Source organism: Carcharhinus amblyrhynchos, chromosome 11, assembly GCF_965287045.1.
Source record: "Carcharhinus amblyrhynchos chromosome 11, sCarAmb.v2.hapA, whole genome shotgun sequence".
NCBI lineage: Eukaryota > Metazoa > Chordata > Chondrichthyes > Carcharhiniformes > Carcharhinidae > Carcharhinus > Carcharhinus amblyrhynchos.
In genome coordinates, this window is record NC_137334.1 from 47879309 (window position 1) to 47902964 (window position 23656).

The 23656-nt window shown below is 41.7% G+C and overlaps 1 protein-coding gene across 7 annotated transcripts in view; it reads left to right on the top strand.

The window, feature by feature from the left end:
• The first annotated feature begins 385 nt into the window (after positions 1-385).
• Positions 386-23656, top strand: part of myo3b (myosin IIIB) — a 542791-nt gene continuing 519520 nt past the window's right edge. For 6 of the 7 annotated variants that reach the window (XM_080199029.1, XM_080199032.1, XM_080199033.1 and 3 more), the window contains exon 1: positions 386-511. The gene's annotated coding sequence lies outside the window, so the exon portion shown is untranslated. Of the gene's footprint in view, positions 512-16085; positions 16136-23656 lie in introns of those variants that run through there. The other variant, XM_080199031.1, reaches the window with a different exon arrangement.

Genomic DNA, 23656 nt, shown 5'->3' on the forward strand with positions numbered 1-23656 from the left:
TGACCTTGTTTCCCCATCCTTCCGGGTACTATAAATATATCTTTCTTCCAGCAAGTCTTTTCATTTCCATCTGTATTAATTCCCCAGGCTTGTATTCACCCCTTGGTGAATTCTTTATTGAAGGCTCATTGCGCTCTGGTTAATTATTAAATCCAACAGTTAAGCCGGAAGGCACCTGTTCTCGGCGACCTTGCGGAGGGGTGTGTGTGTGCGCGCGGGGAGGGAGAGGGGAGAGAACAAGGTGTGGCCCACCGTCCTCGGGCAGCGCGCGCTGCTCCTCCAGTCAAAGTTGTGGAAAGTTCCAGATGGTCTCAACGGCCGGAGGCGCGCGCATGCGCGCCAACTCAGCTCCAGCCCTGAGGGCTCGCACCCGAGTAACTGGGTGAAGAAGAACAGAATTTTGTTCCAACTTCTGCACAGATCGTTCTGCTCAGCCAATTTGTTTTCTTTCGTTTAAAGAAAATTAAACCAGCCGGGAAACTGGGGGCCAGCAATATTCTATCAGACGAGGGTAAGTTGAAGTTGAGAATTTATCTGGGTATTTTATTTTGTGCTGGTTTCCTCACTTCTTGGTCACTGGCACTTCTGCCAGACGTGAGGTTCCTTTCAAAAACTCAATTAGCTGAAGTGCACCTTGTTCTTCAAATGATTCAAAGCAGCAGACATTGTGTATTTTAATATTTTATATTGTGTTATATTTTGTCATTTGCTTGTGTGTTTTATTGCTACAAAACTCATACAACAATGGACTGAATTTTATGGGCCACTTTTATGGGTGGAATGAACCTGTAGATTAAGGCACTGTGCTCTCAATGGTGTGCCCGCCTGCCCGACCTTGGTTTTATGATGAGCAGTGGCAGCAATTGGGTGGTTGTCCATACATTGTCCAATTGAGTCAAGTTGGCAATTGAGAGCATCATCCATTCTGAGCATCAGCCTCTCTGACCACCCATTAAATCAATGTGTAGGTTTAGCCCTTGGACTGACCGCAAGCCACTTAAAGGAGAGGCAGGGCCCCAATCCACAATTTTTGCCTCCCCACATCCAGCCTCCAACCTATCGAACATGACCTTACACTCACATTGCCAAGATCTGTCAGCCTGACCCTAGCAAGATCCCAGATCTATCTGAATGTAGGGTTCACCACCTTGGCCTACCTGCAGCACCAGCACTGGCCAATACTCCTGGTACTATCAGTGTGCATGATCGTGAAAATTTTGCTTCATGCTAATTAAAGAGCCATCACCCAAACAATTAAAGTGATGTGAGCCAGTTAAGTGGAGGTTGGTACATCTCTGACATTTATGGGGTGTGGGGAGCCTACCCTCATCGTTTAATCCAGCGCTGTGTTTAAATGTCAGACTGTGGGTGTTCCAATTAAGAATGAAAATATTCAGGACAATGAAATAAGTATGATGGATGAAGGCCCCACATTCTTGGGCGAGTGCTTGCACAACGCTCTGAAAGGCCCTGTCATAGACATTTCTCCCTCCAGAATCACTCATGGACCAGCAATGGGCAGCTGAGCTGCTAATGAGGGTTGGGAAAGGGAGGCCTTACAAAGCTGAAGACATTACTCAGTGAGAGTGAATATATTTGCAATAATACAGTGAAAATGTTCATCTGTGCAACTACTTATGAACAAAATTCTTTGATTTTTTTTTGGTTGCCTACCACTTCTTCTAGGCTGGGCAGCAAGGGTAAAAGCAGCCTATGGAGTAGCCTCTGAAGGCTTCGGTGGTCAACTACTGGAGAGCTGTGGTCTGGAGACCTTGGCTGTCACCCTGTGAGCCAGTTTCTCCATCTGTGGTGACTGAGAATACGGTTGAAGGGGTCCCAGGCCAAGGCGATTTGGTGTGGGGACAACCTCTGAAAGTTGGTTTGACCAAGGGGTTAATCCAGAGATGTCCAGCTACTGCTGCTCCTTGCTTTGGGTGCCTGAGGGCCTTGGCCTTGGCCTGACTCCAAGGTGGAGAGACACCTGGAGGGACATTCTGTTCCTCTCTCACATTGCCCCTGCCATGGTGAGTTTATGCAATGTTGGAGTGCAGGTTGGTGTGCATCGCTGGCAGAAATTGGAAGTTTTGCTGGACCAGGATCTCCATGGCATCTACCATCCTACCCGTGGAGATGTCTGTGTGTGCACATGTAGGCAGTTTTCATCAGAGAGCAGGTGAACCAATTCTTCCAATTTGCATGACACCCTGAGGGCTTCCAACAGCTTTGCTTGAAAGCCCTCCTTCTTGCTGAACTTCCATCATTTCCACATGGTCGTCAACTGACTCTGATCCCACAAATGTCTTCCCCAGCAGTCTTCCTGAGACCCAGGGAGATTGACTAAAACTTGAACCTCCTGCTATGGCCATGTGTTTATGTGGTGACCACCAGATTGAGGCCATTTCCAAACTAGCACTAATAACCACCAACGTGTGTGTTTCTGATCTGGTGGAGAGTGCAGGTAACTGCTGTGATGCCTCTTTAGATGGAGCTAATGTGCTCCATTCCCTCTTGGCTCATCTCTGGCCTATGGCTGGGGTGAGGCCTGATAGGGAGCCTTCTCCTCCTTGGGCCTGATCTCATCCTGAAGGCATCTATACTTGAGTTAGAGTGTGCAAGTGCCAGCATCAACTGTCTCCGATATGGAGGCACATTTGACCCTCAGATTTGCAATACATGGATGAATCTTTACTCGGTAGGCGCCCAAGGTTGAACACCCCATCACCAATAAGTCTGTCCTGCTCCTATGAGCTCAGATTTGGTCAGAGATTGGAAAATTGGTCTATCCCTCCCATCTTCTTACATTCCCTGCAATTGTGAGGGCTTCTCTTGCTTAAACAAGAGAATATCTTTCAGAGGAGTTGCATGGATTGGAGAATTGGGATTTGATTCATTGATCCTTCCTCCTCTCGTAAGATAAAACGTAAGAACATAAGAAATAGGAGCAGGAGTAGGCCATCTAGCCCTTCGAGCCTTCCCCGCCATTCAATTAGATCATGGCTGATCTGTTATGGCTTAGTTCCACATTCCCGCCCTCTCCCCATAACCCTTAATCCCCTCTCTTATCAAAAACCCATCAACCCGCGTCTTAAAAATATTTAGTGAGGTAGCCTCCACCACTTCAACGGGCAGAGAATTCCAGAGATTCACTACCCTTTGAGTGAAGAAATTCTTCCTCAACTCTGTTCTGAACTGCCCCCCCTTTATCTTGAGGCTGTGCCTCCTAGTCCTACTGTCCCTTCTGAGCTGGAAGAGTCTCTCCACCTCTATCCTATCCATCCCATTCATCATCTTATACGTCTCAATGAGATCTCCCCTCATTCTTCTAAACTCTAACGAGTACAAGCCTAGTTTATTCAGCCTCTCCTCATAGTTCAACCCCCTCAACTCCGGCATCAGCCTAGTAAACCTCCTCTGCACTCCCTCCAAGGCCAAAATATCCTTGCGTAAGTACGGCGCCCAAAACTGCACACAGTACTCCAGCTGCGGCCTCACCAATGCCCTATACAGCCGCAGCAAGACCTCCCTATTTGTCAGACACGACTTCCCTTTAAGGAAACCGTGCTGCGTCTGCTCTATCAAGCAGTTCCCCTCAAGATGCCTTGCTATTTCCTCCTTGATGACGGATTCTAACATTTTACCTACAACAGACGTTAAACTAACAGGCCTATAATTCCCCGCCTTTTGCCTGGCACCCTTCTTAAACAAAGGCGTAACATTAGCCGTTTTCCAATCTTCCGGCACTTCCCCGGAATCCAGCGACGTCTGGAAAATAACCACCAAGGCATCCACTATCACCTCCGCCATTTCTTTCAGGACCCTCGGATGCATTCCATCCGGTCCTGGGGACTTGTCCACAATCAGCCCCTCCAGTCTGTTGAGCACCACCTCTCTAGTAACAGTAATGTCATCGAGACCCTCCAGTCCTACCACCTTTCCATCCCTAACATCCGGCAAATTATTCACGTCCTCCTCCGTGAAGACCGAAACAAAAAAGTTATTCAAGACCTCAGCCATATCCCCATCCCCTACCACTAAGTCCCCCTTCTCATCCTCTAAGGGACCAACGTTCACCCTAGCCAGCCTCTTCCTTTTTATATATTTATAAAAACTCTTGCTATCCTTTTTTATATTAAGCGTTAGCCCAGCTTCATAGTTTCTCCTACCCTTCTTTATCAACTTCTTTGTCAATCTTTGTTGACATTTAAACCTCTCCCAATCCTCTTCTCGCCCACTACTCTTAGCTACTCTAAACGCCTCCGCTTTTAATTTAACACTTTCCTTCACCTCCTTCGTTATCCACGGCTTATTACCTCTCCTCCTACGGTCCTTTTTGACCATCGGAATAAATTTCTGCTGAGCACCAAGAAAGATCTCCTTAAAGATCCTCCACTGCTCCTCAGCAGACCTACCTTCCAACGCGCTCCCCCAGTCCACATTCGCCAATTCTTCTCTCATCCTACCGTACTCCCCTCTGTTCAAACAAAGGACGCGTGTCCGGGAACCCACTTTCTCCTCCTCCATCTGCACCAGAAACTCCACCATACAATGATCACTCTCCCCAAGAGGATCCTTCACCGCAAGTTTCCTAATTCTACCCACCTCATTACATAGCACCAGATCCAAGATAGCTCGCTCCCTCGTCGGCTCCAACACACACTGTTCCAGGAAACGATCCCGGCAGCATTCCAAGAACAACTCCTCGAGCCCACCGCGTCCAACATGGGTCGACCAATCAATATGCAGATTGAAATCCCCCATAATTATGGCCGTCCCATTCCTGCACGCCGCACTTATTTGCGCGTTAACAGCCCGCCCTACCTCCGGATCATTATTCGGGGGCCTATAGATATATATATATAGGGCATTGGTGAGGCCGCAGCTGGAGTACTGTGTGCAGTTTTGGGCGCCGCACCTGCGCAAGGATATTTTGGCCCTGGAGGGAGTGCAGAGGAGGTTTACTAGGCTGATACCGGAGTTGAGGGGATTGAGCTATGAGGAGAGGCTGAATAAACTAGGCTTGTACTCGTTAGAGTTTAGAAGAATGAGGGGAGATCTCATTGAGACGTATAAGATGATGAATGGGATGGATAGGATAGAGGTGGAGAGACTCTTCCCGCTCAAAAAAGACAGTAGGACTAGGGGGCACAGCCTCAAGATAAAGGGGAGGCGGTTTAGAACGGAGTTGAGGAGGAACTTCTTCACTCAAAGGGTGGTGAATCTCTGGAATTCTCTGCCCGTTGAAGTGGTGGAGGCTGCCTCGCTAAATATTTTTAAGAAGCGGGTTGATGGGTTCTTGATAAGAGAGGGGATTAAGGGTTATGGGGAGAGGGCGGGAAAGTGGAACTGAGCTACAACAGATCAGCCATGATCTTATTGAATGGCGGGGCAGGCTCGAAGGGCTAGATGGCCTACTCCTGCTCCTATTTCTTATGTTCTTATGTTCTTAAGATGACACCCACCAGCGTCTTCCTCCCTTTGCTGTTCCTAATCTCTACCCACAACGATTCCACGTTCTGTTCTTTGGTTCCTATATCATCCCTTGCTACCACCCTGATGCTATCCTTAATCATCAGAGCTACGCCTCCCCTTTTTCCTCCCGCCTATCCTTCCTAAACACTTGATACCCCTGGACATTCAGCTCCCAGTCCCTGTCACCTTGCAGCCACGTCTCTGTAATGGCCACCAGATCATATCCATTTGTGCCGATCTGCGCCACCAGCTCATCCACTTTATTCCGAATGCTTCGTGCATTCAGATAAAGTGCCTTCATCCCAGCCTTCACCTGGACCCTATTTGCCGGATCGCCACCAACCATACTCACGCCCCCTACTCCCTTTATTATTGGGACATCCTCGGCTTTTACCCTTACCTGTACCCTCTCCTTAACTCTAGACCCCGTAATGTCACCTTACCCCCCCCCCCACCCCCCCCAATTAGTTTAAAGCCCTGTCTACCGTCCTCTTTACACGATTCGCCAGCACTCTGGTCCCAGCATGGTTCAGACCAACCCCATCCCACCTGAACAGGTCCCACCTACCCCAATACTGATGCCAATGCCCCATAAATGCAAACCCATTCCTCCCACACCAATCCCTGAGCCACCCATTCACTTCCTTAATCCTATCAACCTTACGCCCGTCTGCACTCGGGTCAGGCAGTAGCCCGGAGATAACCACCTTGTTGGTTCTACTTTTTAATTCCATTCCCAGCTTTTCATACTCCCTCCCCAGATCCTCACTTCGCATTTTGCCTACGTCGTTGGCACCCACATGTACCACAACGACCGGATTCTCACCCTCTCACTCCAGGTTCCTTTGCAGCCCAGATGCAACATCCCGGACCTGAGCACCAGGCAGACAACACACCCTTCTGTGCACTTTGTCATTGTGACAAAGGACAGTGTCAATACCCTTCACCCCACTATCCTCAATTACTACTACGTTCCTTTTCACCTTCTCTATGCCTATGCCCTGCTGCAGGTTATCACTTGTATGAATTGGGCAGAAGGGTTGTGGACTAGCTGTCTTCAGAATGCTGAGCATGTCCATATGCAAAGGGAAGGCTCAGAAATGCATATGATTTGGAAAGTTGCTGGTTCCCCACTTCATTCTCCCTCCCCAACCCCTTTCCTTGCAGTGCTCCACGTCTGCTGAAGGGTGAAGGGAAAATGAAAAGAAAAGAGAATCCCAAGGGAAAGAAAGCAAGGCCCAGCAGTAAAGAGAGAAAAGATAATTCCAAGAGAGACAAGAGTTTCCAACTCAAAGCTTGAGAAAGATGGGGATTTGAGATAGATTGTAGCAGCTAGGGCAAACCTCAGTTTATCTAGTGGCAATTTCAGTCCCCTTCATCCAGAGACACACTTTTGATTTCCCAAAGGATTTACGATGTTTCCCCACATTTGAAAATAAGGATGTAGAAACTTTCTTTTCAACCTTTGAAAAACTGGCAACTCAATTGCAGTAGAGTTTTAGACACTCCAAATGCAAGATCTGGAGTATCTGCTATTCCAAATCTACTGATGACAATGAAGCCATTGTCAATTGTCGGAAAAGCCCATCTGGTTCACTAATGTCCTTTAGGGAAGGAAATCTGCTGTCCTTACCCAGTCTGGCCGACATGTGGCTCCAGAGCCACAACAATGTGATTGATTCTCAACTGTCCTCTAAGGCCAACGAGAAATGGGCAATAAATCTGATCAGTCAGTAATAACCATGTCCCAAAAATGAACACAAATAAGATCAGCTATCAAAAAAGCCCGTGAAGTTTATTGCATGTTGCTTGCTGACAGCTCTGCTAGCTATGATCAAGCAAAATCTATTATTCTTGGTTCCAGAGGCATATCACTAACAATTTTGGAATTTGTGCAAAAATGCCACACTGATCTGGGCTTTCAAGAGCATTAAACGCTAGCTTTTGCCCTGTTCATGCAAGCCCTAAAAATGAGTGGTCCTGCGTCAGTTAAGGGAAGTAATTTTGTTGGAGGAGTTTAAAAATGGTCTTGCATAAACCTTCAGAACATGCATAAAGTAACAAAGAGTTTCCACCATCAGAAATTCAGCTATCATGGTTGATGATTATGATATAATCTACAAACCCCTAAACCAAAAGAAATTTGGACCAGATAGCTTTTACCTGTAAGAAAGAGATAAAAGAAGTTGATGGAACAGAAGTAGACTCCAGAGATAAAAAAGAACCTGGAAAATAAATCTACAGAGCACTCTATTTGCTTCCAATGTGTCCCGGCCAGGCTGCATGAAAGAGAACAATTGGTCCACAAGGTGGAATTGGGATTAGAGCTATGTCAGTAGCCTTGAAAGTGCCCAGCCCAGACTTAAATGGGATGAAGTAGGGCAAAATTCCTACCAAAGCTTTTTGCAAAAAAGATCCAAAGCGGCCTTATGCACCACAAGCTCTCAGAAAAGAAAAAATATTTTTCGAGACGTAGGGTGTTTTCAAACGTTGCTTGCAGCAAAAGTTGCTGATTTGTTGCCTGAAAGCAGGACAAACACCACAGTTCTTGTAAACCAGCTTACCCTTATAAGATTCACCAACAGAGTAAGTGTGTCACTGACATAGTGTATGTTAGTATCATGATGAGCTTCCCTATGGTGGAAATGGACTTATTGTTGGGAAATTACTTGATGGAAAACCAGATGTTGTGTCCAGGAAGGCTGGGGAAACTGTGGACTCACCTGACGAAGGGGCAAACGTCGAAAGCTTGTGGGTTTACTGTCAAATAAACTGGTTGGACTTTAACCTGGTGTTGTGAGACTTCTTACTGTGTTTACCCCAGTCCAATGCCGGCAAAACTATAAGAAACCAGGAGAATGTTGTTCAGCTGTAGAAGGTTGAAGATCCTAAATTCTACAGTGGGTAAAGCAAACAGGATTAGCGAAGTAGAAGGAAAGTCGGAGAACGTTATGAAGGCTAGCAGAGATTTTTATCTTCCGAGATAAAAAGAGACAGGATAGAATCCATATTTACTAAACAGCTCAGACCACGGCAGTAGAGGTTAAAGATGGCAAGGAAGGGTCTATGGAATTAAAAAAAATGAAGGGGTTGTGCCAGAGATGTGGTTAACAGCTTCTTTCAGGATTTACATAGGGACAGACAATGAGGAAGGCACCCAGTTTAATTTGTTTTGTTATGGAATTTGGGCATCACTGGGAAAGCCAGCATTTCTTGCCCATCCCTACTTGCTCTTGATCTGAGTGGCTTAATAGGTCATTTCAGAGGGCAAGTTAAGATTCAACCAATTAATGAGTCTGCAGTCACGTGTAGGCCTGACCAGGCAAATTTCCTCTCTTAAATTACATTATTGAACCAAATGGAGTTTTACAACAATTGACAACCGTTTCATGGTAATTATTACTGAGACTATTAACTCCAGATTTAATTAATTGAATTTAAATTCTGGCAGATGCCATGGTGGGATTTGGATACCTGTCCTCAGAGCATTGTTCAGGCAGCTGTGAGCAGATTGAGGGCCGGTCCCCCAAACTCAACTAATAAATCAGGAAGTGGTTTGAATTTGTAATCAGATGATGGGTTTCCTTTCTCAACATTGAGAAAATGTTCAACTTTTACTAGTACTTTTCAATGGTCAAATTCATGCTTTCAACACTGCAGAATGAGTATTTACTAATGCATTGAAGGCATCGTCATCTGCTTTGTCATTATCAGTCTAATTAGAGATTTGAATAGTATGAAAAGGTTCATAATGCTTATTACAGTGGGGTGTGAATAATTTATTAGCGAGATCAACATCCATCCTCCTGGGACACCTGTTACCCTAGTGATTGCTCAGAGAAATATGGGCGAACAATTGAAGTAAGTGAATTCATTAGATTGCTGCCATTGAGATTGAATGCAATTCACAAAGATACTTATACTGTGTATGTTACTTTACATTCATGGTTAGATTTTCAAGTAATTTTGTCATTATAGATCATGGTACTGTAACTAGTTTTGATATTATGCCATGAACTGTGGTGTACTGTAGACAAGCTGCCGTTGATTAAGCCAGAACCACAGATGTTAGGAAGAAGGTTAAATTGAACAAATCTTTTAATTAAAAAGCTAAATTGGATGTGTAATTTATTTTGTCAAATCTTGATTGTTTCTTGGGTTTGAGGAACATTGGATTACACCTTGTGTTATTGCTGCTGGCATCCTCTGAATACCTCTGAAGGATAAAGTATTGTTAGGGTTGAATTTTATTAAGCCACCTTCTGTATTACTAGATTGGAAAAAGCAGAAGTCTAAGTGCAACTGGAACATTTAGATTGTTCAGCTGTTTTAAGAAAACTTGTCAGCCAAATCATTCATATTAAATTTTATAGAAAAAGTGTAACTATAAAATAAGGTATCTTGTTTTATACCTGTGAAAGTTTTTTTTGTCTAAAATTATCATGGGGGGGGAAATATGAACATTTTCTACTGCCTATAAATTGCCTAATTCCTTGATGGAAATCCTTTCTGAAATTTGGCTCTCAGGGCTGTTATGCCCGTCATGTTCCCAGAGCATTAAGTGTTGCTTAGTTCCTACAGGCATGCTTCTCTCCCACTTAGGATGTGCATGATGATAGTTATGATTAAAAAATAGGGCAGAATTATCTTACTTTGAGATGAAGTGCTGTGATGCCGTCAGGAATGTGGAGTGTTTCCTGCTGTGGAGTTGGTGGGAAAATACCAAATCTTCTGGTCCTGACCTCATTAATTGTGCACCTGAGTGTTTTATACATATCCAGTAGTCAGCTAGGCCTGGATGGCGGGTAGTCCATTGTTGTGTCTAGGTGTCATGTTGGGCACCTTTTCAACATCACCGACCCCCTATTGAAGAAAGAAGGTGGGCCTCCTGAAAATGACGATAGATCTCTGGGAACATTCTGAGGCTGATAGATGTACCCAGTTAAAGACACTGAATCTGGAAGGCCCACCAACAGATGCATCCCCTACCCACTGATGTACTGTTACAGGATTCCAGGTGGCCTCCATCCTGGACTCCGGAGGTGATCCCAGACATGGTTCAGGTGAGACACGACTTCTGTACATCATGCTGTTCCAAACCCTGGCCATCCCATTAAAAGGATGCAAATGAACTTCTCGCCAGCCTCTGGCAGGTTTTCCAACCACCTAAGGCTGGCACCAGTGGAAGATTCTGAAGGTATTGTGGCTCAATGGTAATATCCTTGCCTCTGGATCAGAGCTCTGAGTTCAAGTCCCAGGACAGTTCCTGATGCAGTTCAACTGGCTGATAATCAACTCAGAAATCCTTCCACCATCTTCCCACTATTCCCCAAAGGGGAAAAAAATAAAAAAAAACTGTTTACACCCAAAGTAGAAGCTCTAGCCGATTGTAGTTTTGCCTTATGAAATCAAATTAAGGGAATGATTAGCACTCTCTTTATTGCCAATATTAATCTCCAAGTTTTATATTTAGTGTGAAAATGGGAGGTATTTATTGGACCCCCGCACCCCACCAACATGGGCAATTTCAGAGAAAATGAACTAAAACTAGTTACAATTCTAATTATTGCTATAATTGAAGAAGATAACAAGGATGTTTTTAAGTACAGTGCAGCTGAAGGATAGTTCACAATGAATTAGGTTGATGGAGACCACTTTTATGGAGTTCATAATCAGATTCTCGCTTAACCTTTAATAGTTATTTGTTAAATTAAAATTCAAAATGTTTATTATGACTTCAGACCTTGCCTCTAGGATAGTAGGATATTAAAAATTATTTATGCACATTATGCATATCGATTATGCGCAGGGAAATATACAGTTGTAATTTTACATTTAGTGAATAGTGCCTTTGGTGCATGACCTGAGTCTGTCTTTGAAGGATAACATCAATCCTCAAGCAGCTATTAGTGTGGTAACCGTAGATGCACTGCTGCCTGTATCTGACATCTAATAGAAATGACAGATTGATGCAGCATTTAATCCTCGTAGCAGGATCTTTAAACAAAAACAAATTGCATTTCTTTTGCTCCTTTTCCTGATAAAATCAAGGGCAGATATTGAAATATATTTAATCTATAACCTGAATGAGGTACATAGATCCAGAAACATGCATAGTTGTGCCATGCATTCAACATGCATTCATAATCCAATCTGATAAGGAAACAGTGGAATTTTTTCCCTCAATTTCCGGGGTGTCTTTTGCCAATTCACTATCTGAAAAAATTCCACAAATCTATTGGTGCAAATGAGTATAAACAGATTTTAATGATCCATGAGAATAATATTTGGTCAACTGTTAGATTTTTAAAATGTGAATATTTCTACTTTCACTGGATGTTCCACCAATACCTCTGTAGAGATGTCCAGCTGAGTTCAGATGCTCATTGGATAAACTTGCTGAATTATCAATTAAATTTAAACCGTGAATATGGAAGGTAGTATTTTAAAAATATTTCACTGTTAAGTTCAGAGCAACTTGTAAAGGTTGGTGTAAATTATAACATTAACTTGTGCACAGGGTGATTGAAAAAATTGCTAGGGGAAAATTGGTCCCTGTTGCACCCATATTTTGAGATTAAAAAATTAGCATGGGAGGGGGATTCATTTATGTACCCAATCCATGCCACAAGTGAATGAGTTGCCAATTAATAACCAGCCAATTCAAAATGTTCAGGATGCTAACCTATAATAAGTTAATAAAATCAGTTTTACTGCCATGATCTCAAATTGAGCATAAACTAGGCCTTTGGAGCTTAGTTAAATTTTTCTAGTGGTTCCCAGTGGCCTAACTCGTGATTCTTTGAAGGACTGCTGGGAAAACCAATGAAAAGCTATGTAACTTTTTTTTTAACCTGCACTAATGTGAGGAATGTACCTCCTAGCTAGGCTACACAACTGAACTGCATCTAGCTGGCAGGCAGCATTCTTATTATTCTTGCTTGCTTTCTGTTCCCCAGAATTTATCCTGTGAGCTGGCTTGAAACTCTCTTTGGGAATCTGAATGCTGAGCTGCATCAGGATGCACTGTTGATATCTGCAATTCACACCTGTTATAGCAATAATTCCAGTGGCATAATTAGCAGCAAGCCTCACACTGATATTTTCAGCATGTTTTTCAGGTGCAGCAACAGTTTTGTGCCAGTTCTCTTGTGTTAATGGAAATTTTTGGTCACTGTTTTGTTTCTCTAACACATCCCAGGAGGTTTACCTAATTCGTACAGTTCTGAAACTTGTTTGTCGGATGTGAATCGCAGCAGTACAAGATGATTCATTAGTCAAATTTAGAGTTTTTAAATATTTTCATTTTGTTTTTATCCCATTCCCATGCAATGTCAGTTGCCTGCATTTGGAACCTGTTCATGGAATAATAGGAAGATTCATGAGGTTGATTCCTGGGATGATAGGCTGTCTTATGAGGAGAGCTTGAGCTGGATGGGCCTATATTCATTAGAGTTTAGAAGAATGAGAGATGATCTTATTGAAACTGAGGGGGCTTGATAGGGATGTTGAGAGGATGTTTCCCCTTGTGGGGGAATCTAGAACTAGGGAGCACAGTTCAAAACTGTGGTGAGAAGAAATTTCTCTGACAGTCATTTGTCTTTAAAGGGTGGAGGCTGGGTCATTGAATATATTAAAAACCAAGATGGACAGATTTTTAATCTACAAAGATTATGGTGGCACGCAGGAATATGAAGTTAAGGTCACAATCAAATCAGTCATGATTATTGAATCACAGAGGTTGAAGAGGCCAAATGGCCTACTCCTACTTCTAGCTGTTGTGAATTCAGTGTTTTTTTTCTGAAGTTTATGACGTGATGTGTTTACAAATCTTTAAATAACACTGCTTTTTTTGCTGTTAAACATGACAGTGCAAAATTAACTTTTTTTAAAGGGTGAGTGTACCTTGGCCTACATTGATTTCGCCAACAGATTGGTCAATTATTTTACTGCAGTTTGCATACTTTTGCTTTATACAATTTAAAGTGCCCTGTTTCCATCAGAAGTAAGTAATTGCTTGTGAAGCACTTTCGGACAACCTGTGAATGTTATGGAAAAACATTTTTTCCTCCTTTCTGTAGTTATTCATCTCAAATTAGAGAGCAAAGCTAAGCAAATGTAACCTTTTTGGAAGAAAGAAAATTCAATGGGACTTGTTTAAGATGGTTAAGATTTTGGAATCAAATAGAATATTAAAGGTTCAAATTTATATTTATTTTTATGAGAGGGCATGCATGCAAAACTGGACGGACCTCATAAAGCATCCACCGGTGCAGATCTCAGCTGAGTCCCTTAAGCATTCACTACTTGCAAGGCACAAGTCAAGAGTATGATGCAATACTATCCCTTTGCTTGGAGGGATACAGCTGCATCTGCACTCAAGAAGTTTGCCACTATCCAAGGTAAAGCTGCCTGCCTGACATTCACACTTTCCACTATGTTTGCACATTATCCAAAGGATCCATAGTGATTCACCAAGCTTCTTTGGCAACGCCACCTGAAAAGACAAAGGCAGCAGATGCATGAGAACATCATCACCCTCAAGGCATACACCATCCTAACTTTGAAGTATACATCTCTTCTTTCTTCATTGTTGGGTCAAAATCCTGAAGCCCTCTATCTAAAGGCACTGTGGAAATACATCTATCACACAGATTACAGAAAATCCAGACTATCACTTTCCCAGAGCTACTAGGGAAGATAATAACCAACATTGCCACATTCATGCTGTGATTTTGAAAATGAATTAAGTAACTATTCAAAAATGAGAATGAAGACTATAAAAGTTCCCCATGTGATAGAACATACTTCCAGCAGTAGCAATCTTAGTTTGAGTTTGGGCAGAGCTAAAAAGTCTTGATGTTGGTTAAGATGCTGTCTTCCTATTCCCTATAGGAGTGTAGATTGCTTTTGAATCCTGCCCTTACCACAGGGTATTGCCTGATAAATTGACTCACTTTAGAATAAACTTTTCTTATCCATTCTTTACACGTCCTTAATCAATTCAGCCTTTTCCCTATTTTAAAGTTACATGTTTACTGTTACTTATATTTTGATGCCTGGTTTGTCGCATTGAAAACAGTTCTGGAGTTTACCAATTGTAGACTCTGTAATTTTCCTAAGGGCTACTTTTTGTTTACATGGGGCCCTTGAGAGTAAAACAGATCTTAAGTTTTAAGAATGAAACCAGACTGTTCCCAAATCAGGAATTTGCAAGCTTACTGTACAACTATTAAAAGATGTTAAATAAACGAGAGACGAGAGATTTGGTGCTGGGCAGGTGGCCAAGAATCGAATAACTACAGCAATAGTCTTCCTTCATTTACACCCCTTTCACCTGCCATTCTTCTCCAGTGGCTGATATTAAAGCAAACTCAAGGCCTGGAATATCAGGCTCATCTGGACCAACTACTCTTAGAGCGGAATTCTCCTATCCTGCCCACGATGGGTTTGGTGCTGTGCAGGAGCAAATAATCCCTCTCCCTGTCTCTCCCTGTCTCTCCCTGTCTCTCCCTGTCTCTCCCTGTCTCTCCCTGTCTCTCCCTGTCTCTCCCTGTCTCTCCCTGTCTCTCCCTGTCTCTCCCTGTCTCTCCCCTGCCCCGGCATAAAATCCCATTACAATTTTCCCAAGTGCTTTACTGTCATTGAAGTACTTCTACAGACTAGTTACTTGAGTAACATATTAAACGTGGCAACAGCCAATTTGTGTGGGTCAAAGTCCCTAAACTGCAATAAAATTAATATAATTTATTTTGGTTGTTGACTGAAAGATAAATGTTGGCCAGCATAGCTGGGGAATTGTCTCCTTTTTAATTCAGTGTGATGATTTATGCTCACCTGAGAGGGTAAAGTAGGCTTTGGTTTAACATCTGGAAAATACTTCCAGATGTGCAGCACACCTCAGTACTGTACAGAAGTGTCAGCTTAGATTGTGTGTTCAGGACTCTGGAGTGGATATTGAACCCAGTTCTTGTGATTCTTGAGGTGGTGTTGTAATTTACATGTGATGTATTGTACATAATTCCTTGTTTAAAGTTGCCCCATTTTAACTCTGCTTTAACATTGGTCAGTTAATAAGGCTGGTATTCATGTTTAGCATCAGAGGTTTTGTTTTAAGTAATTTTGCCTGTGTTCTAATATAGGGTTATGTGACCCAGTTGATGCTGAGCTATTTGGGAGCTGCCTCTTGCTCAGTGGCACACAGTGATTAGCACTACTGCTTCATGGTGCCAGGGAAACAGCTTGGGTCACAGCCTGTGTGGAGTTTGCACATTTTTCCCATGCCTGTGTGAGTTTCCTCCGGGTGATCCAGTTTCCTCCCACTGTGTGAAGCCGTGCTGGTCAGGTGCATTGGCCATGCTAAATTCTCCCTCTGTATCTGAACAGGCACCAGAGTGTTGTGACGAGGGGCTTTTCACAATAACTTCATTGCAGTGTTAATGTAAACCTACTTGTGACACTAATAAATAAACTTGAACCCTTTAGCTCACTGCCTGCAGCATACAGCTTACCTCTGCCACCCTGCAACTCAAACCTGCTTTGTTAATTTGAAACTGCTGATTTTGCTTTGCCACTTATCTTGCTAGCCCTCATCGAGAGAGGGAATAGGTGAATGGGAGACCTGGCAGTGGATGAACTGGCGAGCGGGAGTGTTGGTGCGCTGAAGGTTGGTAGAGTGAGCATATTTCATTTAGATTTCAATTTTTTTTGTTTGATAAAGTCACATATTCCTTTTAAATGTAAAGTATTTCAACTTACTGGGTATAATTTTTTCTGAGACTGCAGCTTTTACATTTATTGAAATTGGAAAATCTGACATGCTTAATGTTGTTTCACTTAAAGTTGCACTTTTCAGGATTGCAACTATAACATTAAGTGAGAACTTAACTGCACCTTTTTAATAAAATAAAATTTATGCTTAAAATCATATTATATTGTACAAATAAGGGCAACACTTGTGTTTTCGAGATGAAGGATAATAAAGTGTCCATCACACTAATAGGTATAACCTACAGACCACAGTGGAAGGGAGGTGGACAAGTTAGGGAATTGAGTAAAAACAGAATAAATCATGGAGTTCACCTATCTTGATATTATTTGGACAGCCAAAGTAAGTAAGAGGTATAAGGGAATGGAGTTTCTCCAATGTATATAGGTCACCTTTCATAATTGCATTAAGTAAAAAAGCTCAATAATAAAAGCTTTGCTATTGGATAAAGTTATCAGAAATGTACCAGATCAGATAAGTAAAGTAAAAGTAGGAGAACATCCAGAAAATAATGACCATACCACTTTAAATGATACAGCAGGACGTAAGTATGATGAAAACAAAATTGATAAATGAGGGGAAAAACTGATTTTGAGCGGCTGAAGATAAAATGAGCAACAATATTAGCAAGCAACAGTGTGGGACAATAAAAGGAAACATTTTAAAATGTTGTTCAAGAGTTCAGTAAAAACTTCACTAAAAGAACAACTGAATGCAAGTGGGTGAATAAAGACAAAGGGGAGCAAGTGAGAATTAGGAAAGAGGTATCATTAAGTACATATAGAGCAGAGGAATGCATGGTAAGAATGAAGATGAAGAATTGGAGTGACGTTTTAAAAAAAACACAAGGAATTATGAAATTAAACTGTCAAGGATCATAAAACAAAAATAGTAAAATATTTTCCGGGCAAGTCAATAAAAAAGGACAGCTGTGGTGGAAATAGGACCATCAAGGAATGGACACGTTATTATCACAGGTAATGATAGGAACATGGCAGAAATATTAAGTAAGTATTTTGCTTTGTTATTTACCAAGGAAGTAGAACAGATAGATACAACATTTAGGTTAAAGGTTTATCTATTAGTCACAAGCTGGCTTACATTAATATTGCAATGAAGATACTGTGAAATTCTCCTAGTTGCCACAGTCTGGCGCTGTTTGGGTCAATGCACCTAATTTAATGATGGTATGAGCAAATAAGTGCATTTAAAATAAAAAGGGCCTGGATTAAACTTAAATCAAGAAAAATGAAACCCATGGTCTGGATAGAACATAGAACATTACAGCGCAGAACAGGCCCTTCGGCCCACGATGTTGCGCCGACCAGTTACAAAACAATGACCCACTAACCTAAACCAATCCCTTCTCGTCCATAAACCTATGGATTGCATCACATTTTTTGAGAATCTAAGGAAGAGCTGGCGAAGAGTTTGGTAGATAGCAGAGTGTGGGGGGAATAAAAGTAGTTGTTCAGAATAATAGAGGATGGGGAGTGGTGTTCCAGAAGGATCAGAGTTGGAAAAACTGTTGTTCACAATGTACATTAATTTGGATTTAGAATCAGAACCAGTACTTCTAAACTTATAGATGACTCAAAATTGCAGGGGGTGGGGCAGATGGGGTGATAGTTGACATTGGGAGGACTGCAACAAATTACAGAAGGACATTAATAAACAGCTGCTTGGTAGTACAGAGCTTTAATATTGATGAAAAGAGACATGTTGCTGAAGCACTAGCTGGAGACTGCTGACTGTGCTACCCGAACAATCGATTTCAGATAATTGGTCAAGTTCATAAATGTGGCTTATTTATGTTTGCTAGATGTGATATATGTTCGTGTGCAGGGACTGATTCTTTGTAAATACTAGGAATATGTTCTCGTCTTGTGCCTTCTTTAAAATTATCCAGGAGCTTGGTGAGCCTATGGCTCTCTGTTTCTCCATGGCAATCCTTCAGCCAATCAGTCAACTTTCTGACCAGTAGGTGCCAATCTCTGCAAAATAAGTTTTTGTGATTATTTGAAATTTGAAATTTCATTCTTGCATTTGTCTTGATTGATGGAAGACAGAAAGCTTTGACCACGTGTCTTTTCAGTGACGTTAATAAACTTGCATAATGAGTAAATAATTGCCAGTGAGGTTTGGCAAGTAACTTACTAAATTAAACAGATAAATATGAGCATGTACATTTTGATAGGAAGATAAGGGAGGTCACTTATTGGAAATTTTGAGTCTAGGTGGGGTTGAGGAACAAAGGGATCTTGGAGTACAAATACATCAACCTCTGATTTCTAAAGGTTGTGCTACAGATTGGTGTAGCCATTAAATAAGCAAACCAAATACTACATTTTGTTTTTAGAAGATTGTTACGAGTCACTTGAAACAAAGAAAATTGAATTTCCAGTAACCAACTCAAAGGAATTGCGCATCAGGATTTCAAATTTTAAAACTTTAAATTGAACAACCTAAAAGCAACATTCCCTAAACATTACTTAGAAGTGTTTCAAAACTTACACATTTAATGGGAATTCAAAATGTTAAACTGTTAATTGTAAATTAGCATTAATAGAACATCATAAAAATGGGTAGAAATATGGTTGCTAAATTGAATTATTACCAATAAACTATAAACAATATGCCCTTCTAAACTTGTAAATTCGGAAGCAACCAAATTAGACAATGTTTTTCTGACATTGAGATGGTCTGAGGTCACTCTCAGATTTGACAACGGTCTTGTTTTTCCTGAAATAAAATACATTAGGGAAGTTAAACCATAAGACATAGGAGCAGAATTAGGCCACTTGGCCCATTTAGTCTGCTCTGCTATTTAATCATTTTTTTCATCCCCATTCTCCTTCCTTTTTCCCCATGACCCCTGATCCCCTTATTAATCAAGATTCTATCTATCTCTGTTTTGAAGACACTCGATGATCTGGCCACCACAGCCTTCTGCGACAGAGTTCCACAGATTCACCACGCTCTGGAAAAAATCCTCCTTGTCTCTGTTTTAAAGGATCGTCCCTTTAGCCTGAGGTTGTGCCCTGTAGTTCTAGTTTTTCTATTAGTGGGAACACCCTCTCCACTCTATCCAGGCCTCACAATATCCTGTAAATTTCAATAAGATTCCCCACCAGAGTCCTAACTGTTCCTCATACAACAAGCTCTTTGTTTCCAAAGATCATTTTTGTGAACCTCTTCTGGACCCTTTCCAGGCCAGCACGTCCTTCCTTAGATACGGTGCCCAAAACTGCTCACAGTACTCCAAATTGGGTCTGACCAGAGCCTTATAGAGCCTCAGAAGTACATCACTGCACTTGTATTCTAGCCCTCACGACATGAATACTAACATTGCATTTGCCTTCTTAACTGCTGACTGAACCTGCACGTTAACCTGAAGACAATCTTCAACAAAGACTCCCCCCTTTATGCTTCTGGTTTCCTAAGCATTTCCCCATTTAGAATATAATCTGTGCTTCCATTCCTCTTTCCAAAATGCATAATTTCACACTTTTCCACATTGTATTCCATCTGCTGCTTCTTTGCCCACTCTCCAAACCTGTCCAAGTCCTTCTGCAACCCCCCTGCTTCTGTCCCTCCACATATACCATCTGTCCCTCTACATATCTTTGTATCATCTGCAAACTTAGCAACAGTGCCTTCAGTTCCTTCCTCCATATCGTTAATGTGTATTATGAAAAGTTATGGTCTCAGCACCGACCCCAAGACACACCACTAGTCACCGACTGCCATCCTGAAAAAGACCTCTTTATCCCCATCCTTTGCCTTCTGCCAGTCAGAAAGGCCTCTGTCCATGCCAGGATCTTACCCTTAACACCATGAGCTCTTATTTAACGGTCTGCTAAGTGGCTCATTGTCAAAGGCCTTTTGAAAATCTAAATAAATCACATCCACTGGTTGTCCTTTATCCAACTTCCTTGCTACCTCCGCAAAGAATGCCAACAGATTTGTCCCTTTGAGAAAGCCGTGCTAATTCAGTCCTATTTTATCATGTACTTCCAAGTACTCTGCAATCTCTTTAGTAATGGACTCTAAAATCTTCCCAATGACTGAAGTCAGGCTATCTGGCCTATAATTTCCTGTCTGCTGCCTCCCTCTCTTTTTAAACAGCGATATTACATTAGCTACTTTCCAATCCCTGCCCCCAGTGGTTGCTGAAAGATCACCACCAATGCCTCCACAATTTCCTCAGCTATTTATTTTAGAACCCTGAGGTGTAGTTCATCCGGTTCATGTCATTTATCCACCTTCAGACCGTTCAGTTTCCCCAGCAGTTTCTCCTTAGTGATGGCCACTACACTCACCTGTGCCCCTGATTCTCCTGGAGCTCTGGCATCCCCCTGGTGTTTTCCACCGTGAAGACTGATGCAAAATAACTATTCAGTTCCTCTGTCATTTCTTTGTTTCCTATTATTACTTCTCCAGCCTCATTTTCCAGTAGTCTAATGTCTATTTTTGCCCCACTCTTACCTTTTATATATTAAAAAATCTCATCCTATCTTCCTTTATTACTGGCTAGCTTACATTCATATTTCATCTACTCTCCCCTTTTGCTTTTTTAGTTGTCCCCTGCTCACTTTTAAAGGCTTCCCAAACCTCTGACTTCCCAATGATCCTCGCCAGTCGTTTTCAACTCTACTGAACTTTCTCAAAAAGACACTGTCAGAGGACGTTAGTTAGCCATTTTGTTTAAACCTCTGCTGAATTGACTTTAAAATATACACTATTAGCTGAGACAGATCAGTCACCATCTTTCAGCCATCTTTGGACATAGGTCCAAGCCCTAGTTTAGCTCGGACTCTTCATCTTCTTGAGACAAAGAAATTTCCTATTATGTAGTCATTATTGGATTGAGAGCATAATCTTTTAAAACCAATATTTGTTTGAGCATCTAATAACATTGCTAATTATGGTGGATGAAAAATTGCATGTATTTTAAAATGTTACTGGCAAGTTATGATTAGCTTTAGTTACCATCTAAACCCTATGTATAAGCTTAATCTATAATTGGTCTTAATAAAAAGCACGTATTATTGAAGCATACAAGGGATTGTAATCTCAAATCTGTATTATGTCAAGGACCTACACAATTATATTACTCTAGGAATCTGAGTTACATTCATGAGGGCCACTATTGGTTAAATCCACTGTGTCTATGTAAATACACATTACAATACAGTCTGCAGAGAATTCTTAAAAATGTATCCTTTAAGAGGATGTGGGCATCACTGACTAGGGCAATATTTGTTGCCCACCCATAAGTGCCTGTAGAAGCTGTTGATGAGCCACTGTGCAGTCCATTGTGGTGTAGATGCACCCACAGTGCTATCAAGAAGAGAGTTCCAGGATTTTGATTCAGGTCATGTATTCATCAATCAGTGCATGAGATGACATGTTTGTATCCTGAGGTTCAACTAATGTGTTCTTGCTGGAAGCCAATTGTTCTCCAGAGGAAACATTTCACTTCACTGGGACTCAGGAATTGTGCAGTAAGAAGTCTCACAACACCAGGTTAAAGTCCAACCAATTTATTTGATAGTTGTGAGACTTCTTACTGTGTTTACCCAGTCCAATACTGGCATCTCCACATCACTCAGGAATTAGCCAGTCACACTCCTTAAAATACTTCTTTAACCCCTTCACATTGAAGGGAGGGAAATAAGTGCCGATTCATTTCAGAATCTATCACTTACCCTCTGCTGCATGGTTGCCATTGAGCCTGCTGAATTTGAGGAGGGGAACTTTCAGGTGGCGCTGTTTCCATGTTTCTGTTCCCCTTGTCCTTTATAGGTGGCGTAGAAGTTGCAGCTTTGGAAGATGTGTCTAAGAAGCCTTGGTGAGTAGCTGCAGTGCATCTGAAAGATTGTACACAGGATTGCAGTAGAACGTAGGTAACAGTCCACAATAACTCCCAGCTTTCAATGTCTCCCATCTTCACAGAGTTATAGTATCTGTGATGATTGAAAGACACGTCCATGTAGTTTTTGGAGAGTTCCTCAACTGATCAGCGGTAAAGTCCATTCTGGTCATTTCTTGTCTTAGTCTGAACTAAGAAAATCTTTCAGAATCTTTAGATTGCCACAGGATAAGTATCTTCAATTGGAGATTGTCCTCCCTCACGCATTCTGTTTGGTAGCTCGCAGAGGACCTTCAGCTGCCTTGTTTTTGCTGAACTCACCAACTGTATCCTTCTGTCTCTGCAAGACCCATCTGTTTTTCTGTCCAAAACCATTCAAGCAAAAACCTGCCGATAGCTCAGCTGCTCCTGCTGTTGTTTTCAAGTGTGAATCTTTTGCGCTTCGCTCTCAGTAAGTCTCAACCTGGACCCCTGCTCTTCAAGCTAATCAAGCCACATGGGCTTCTTATTGGGTGGAACATAGAACAGATCATAAAGTGCTCTTCACAACTCCATATTATCTTGAGTTAAAGATATAATCCAAAACATTATCTTATAAATCCTTGCGTTCTTCACAAACCTGTATTTAATCTTGGTTAGCCCACACGTAGGGTACTGAGTGTGATTCTGGGTGCGATATTACGAAAAGGATATAGAGGTACTAAAGGGTGCAGAAAAAAACATATAAGGATGACACCAGAAATGTGATGTTATACGTCTGCCAGATAAACGGGTTGGTTTCTCTTGGAAAAGAAAGGCTGAAAAATGACATCATAAAGGTCTTTAAAATTCACATGAAATGTCCTGATGGAGTAGAAACAGAAAGAATGTTTCCACTGGTAGGGAAATGCATATCTGAAGATCATCAATAGGAGACAATCACTGAGAAATTGAATAGTGAAGAAACTTCTTTACCAAAAGAGTGGTAAGATTATGGAACTTGTTGCCACAGAAAGTGGCTTAGGTGAATAGATATGTTGAAGGGGAAACTAAGCTGTATGTTAGGTAGAAAGGAATAGATGGTTAGGCTGTAGATTTAGATGAGAAAAGATGGGAGGAGGCTTGAATGGAGCATAAACATTGTTTATGGTTTGGCTGACTGGCCTGTCTCTGTGCAATAAATCCTATGTACTTTTTTTCTATTCAGTCCTGCTACACATTCAAGTTTAGTGTATAGAACATTCTTCATTGTTCAAATTCCCTTAACTCCCTCATGGCATTATTTTTTTCAACAAATTCAACTCCAGTAATAGCTTCTGTACTCAAGGCCAACCACTATTAGCTCCTTTGGTAAGTGAATTCTAATTTAAACAGATACAACATAAAGGTTTTCAATTGAGTGTGTAATATCTTTAGACATGCTTTAAAAAATGCCTTTTAGGCACAAAATGCCAGAGCTTCATTGTTCTAAATTAAGTCTTCTAATACATTACTGAACTCTCAAGTTATTAAATGATTTTTTTTCTGGGTCACGCACTGGCATAAAGATGTAATTTGTGCCTTCT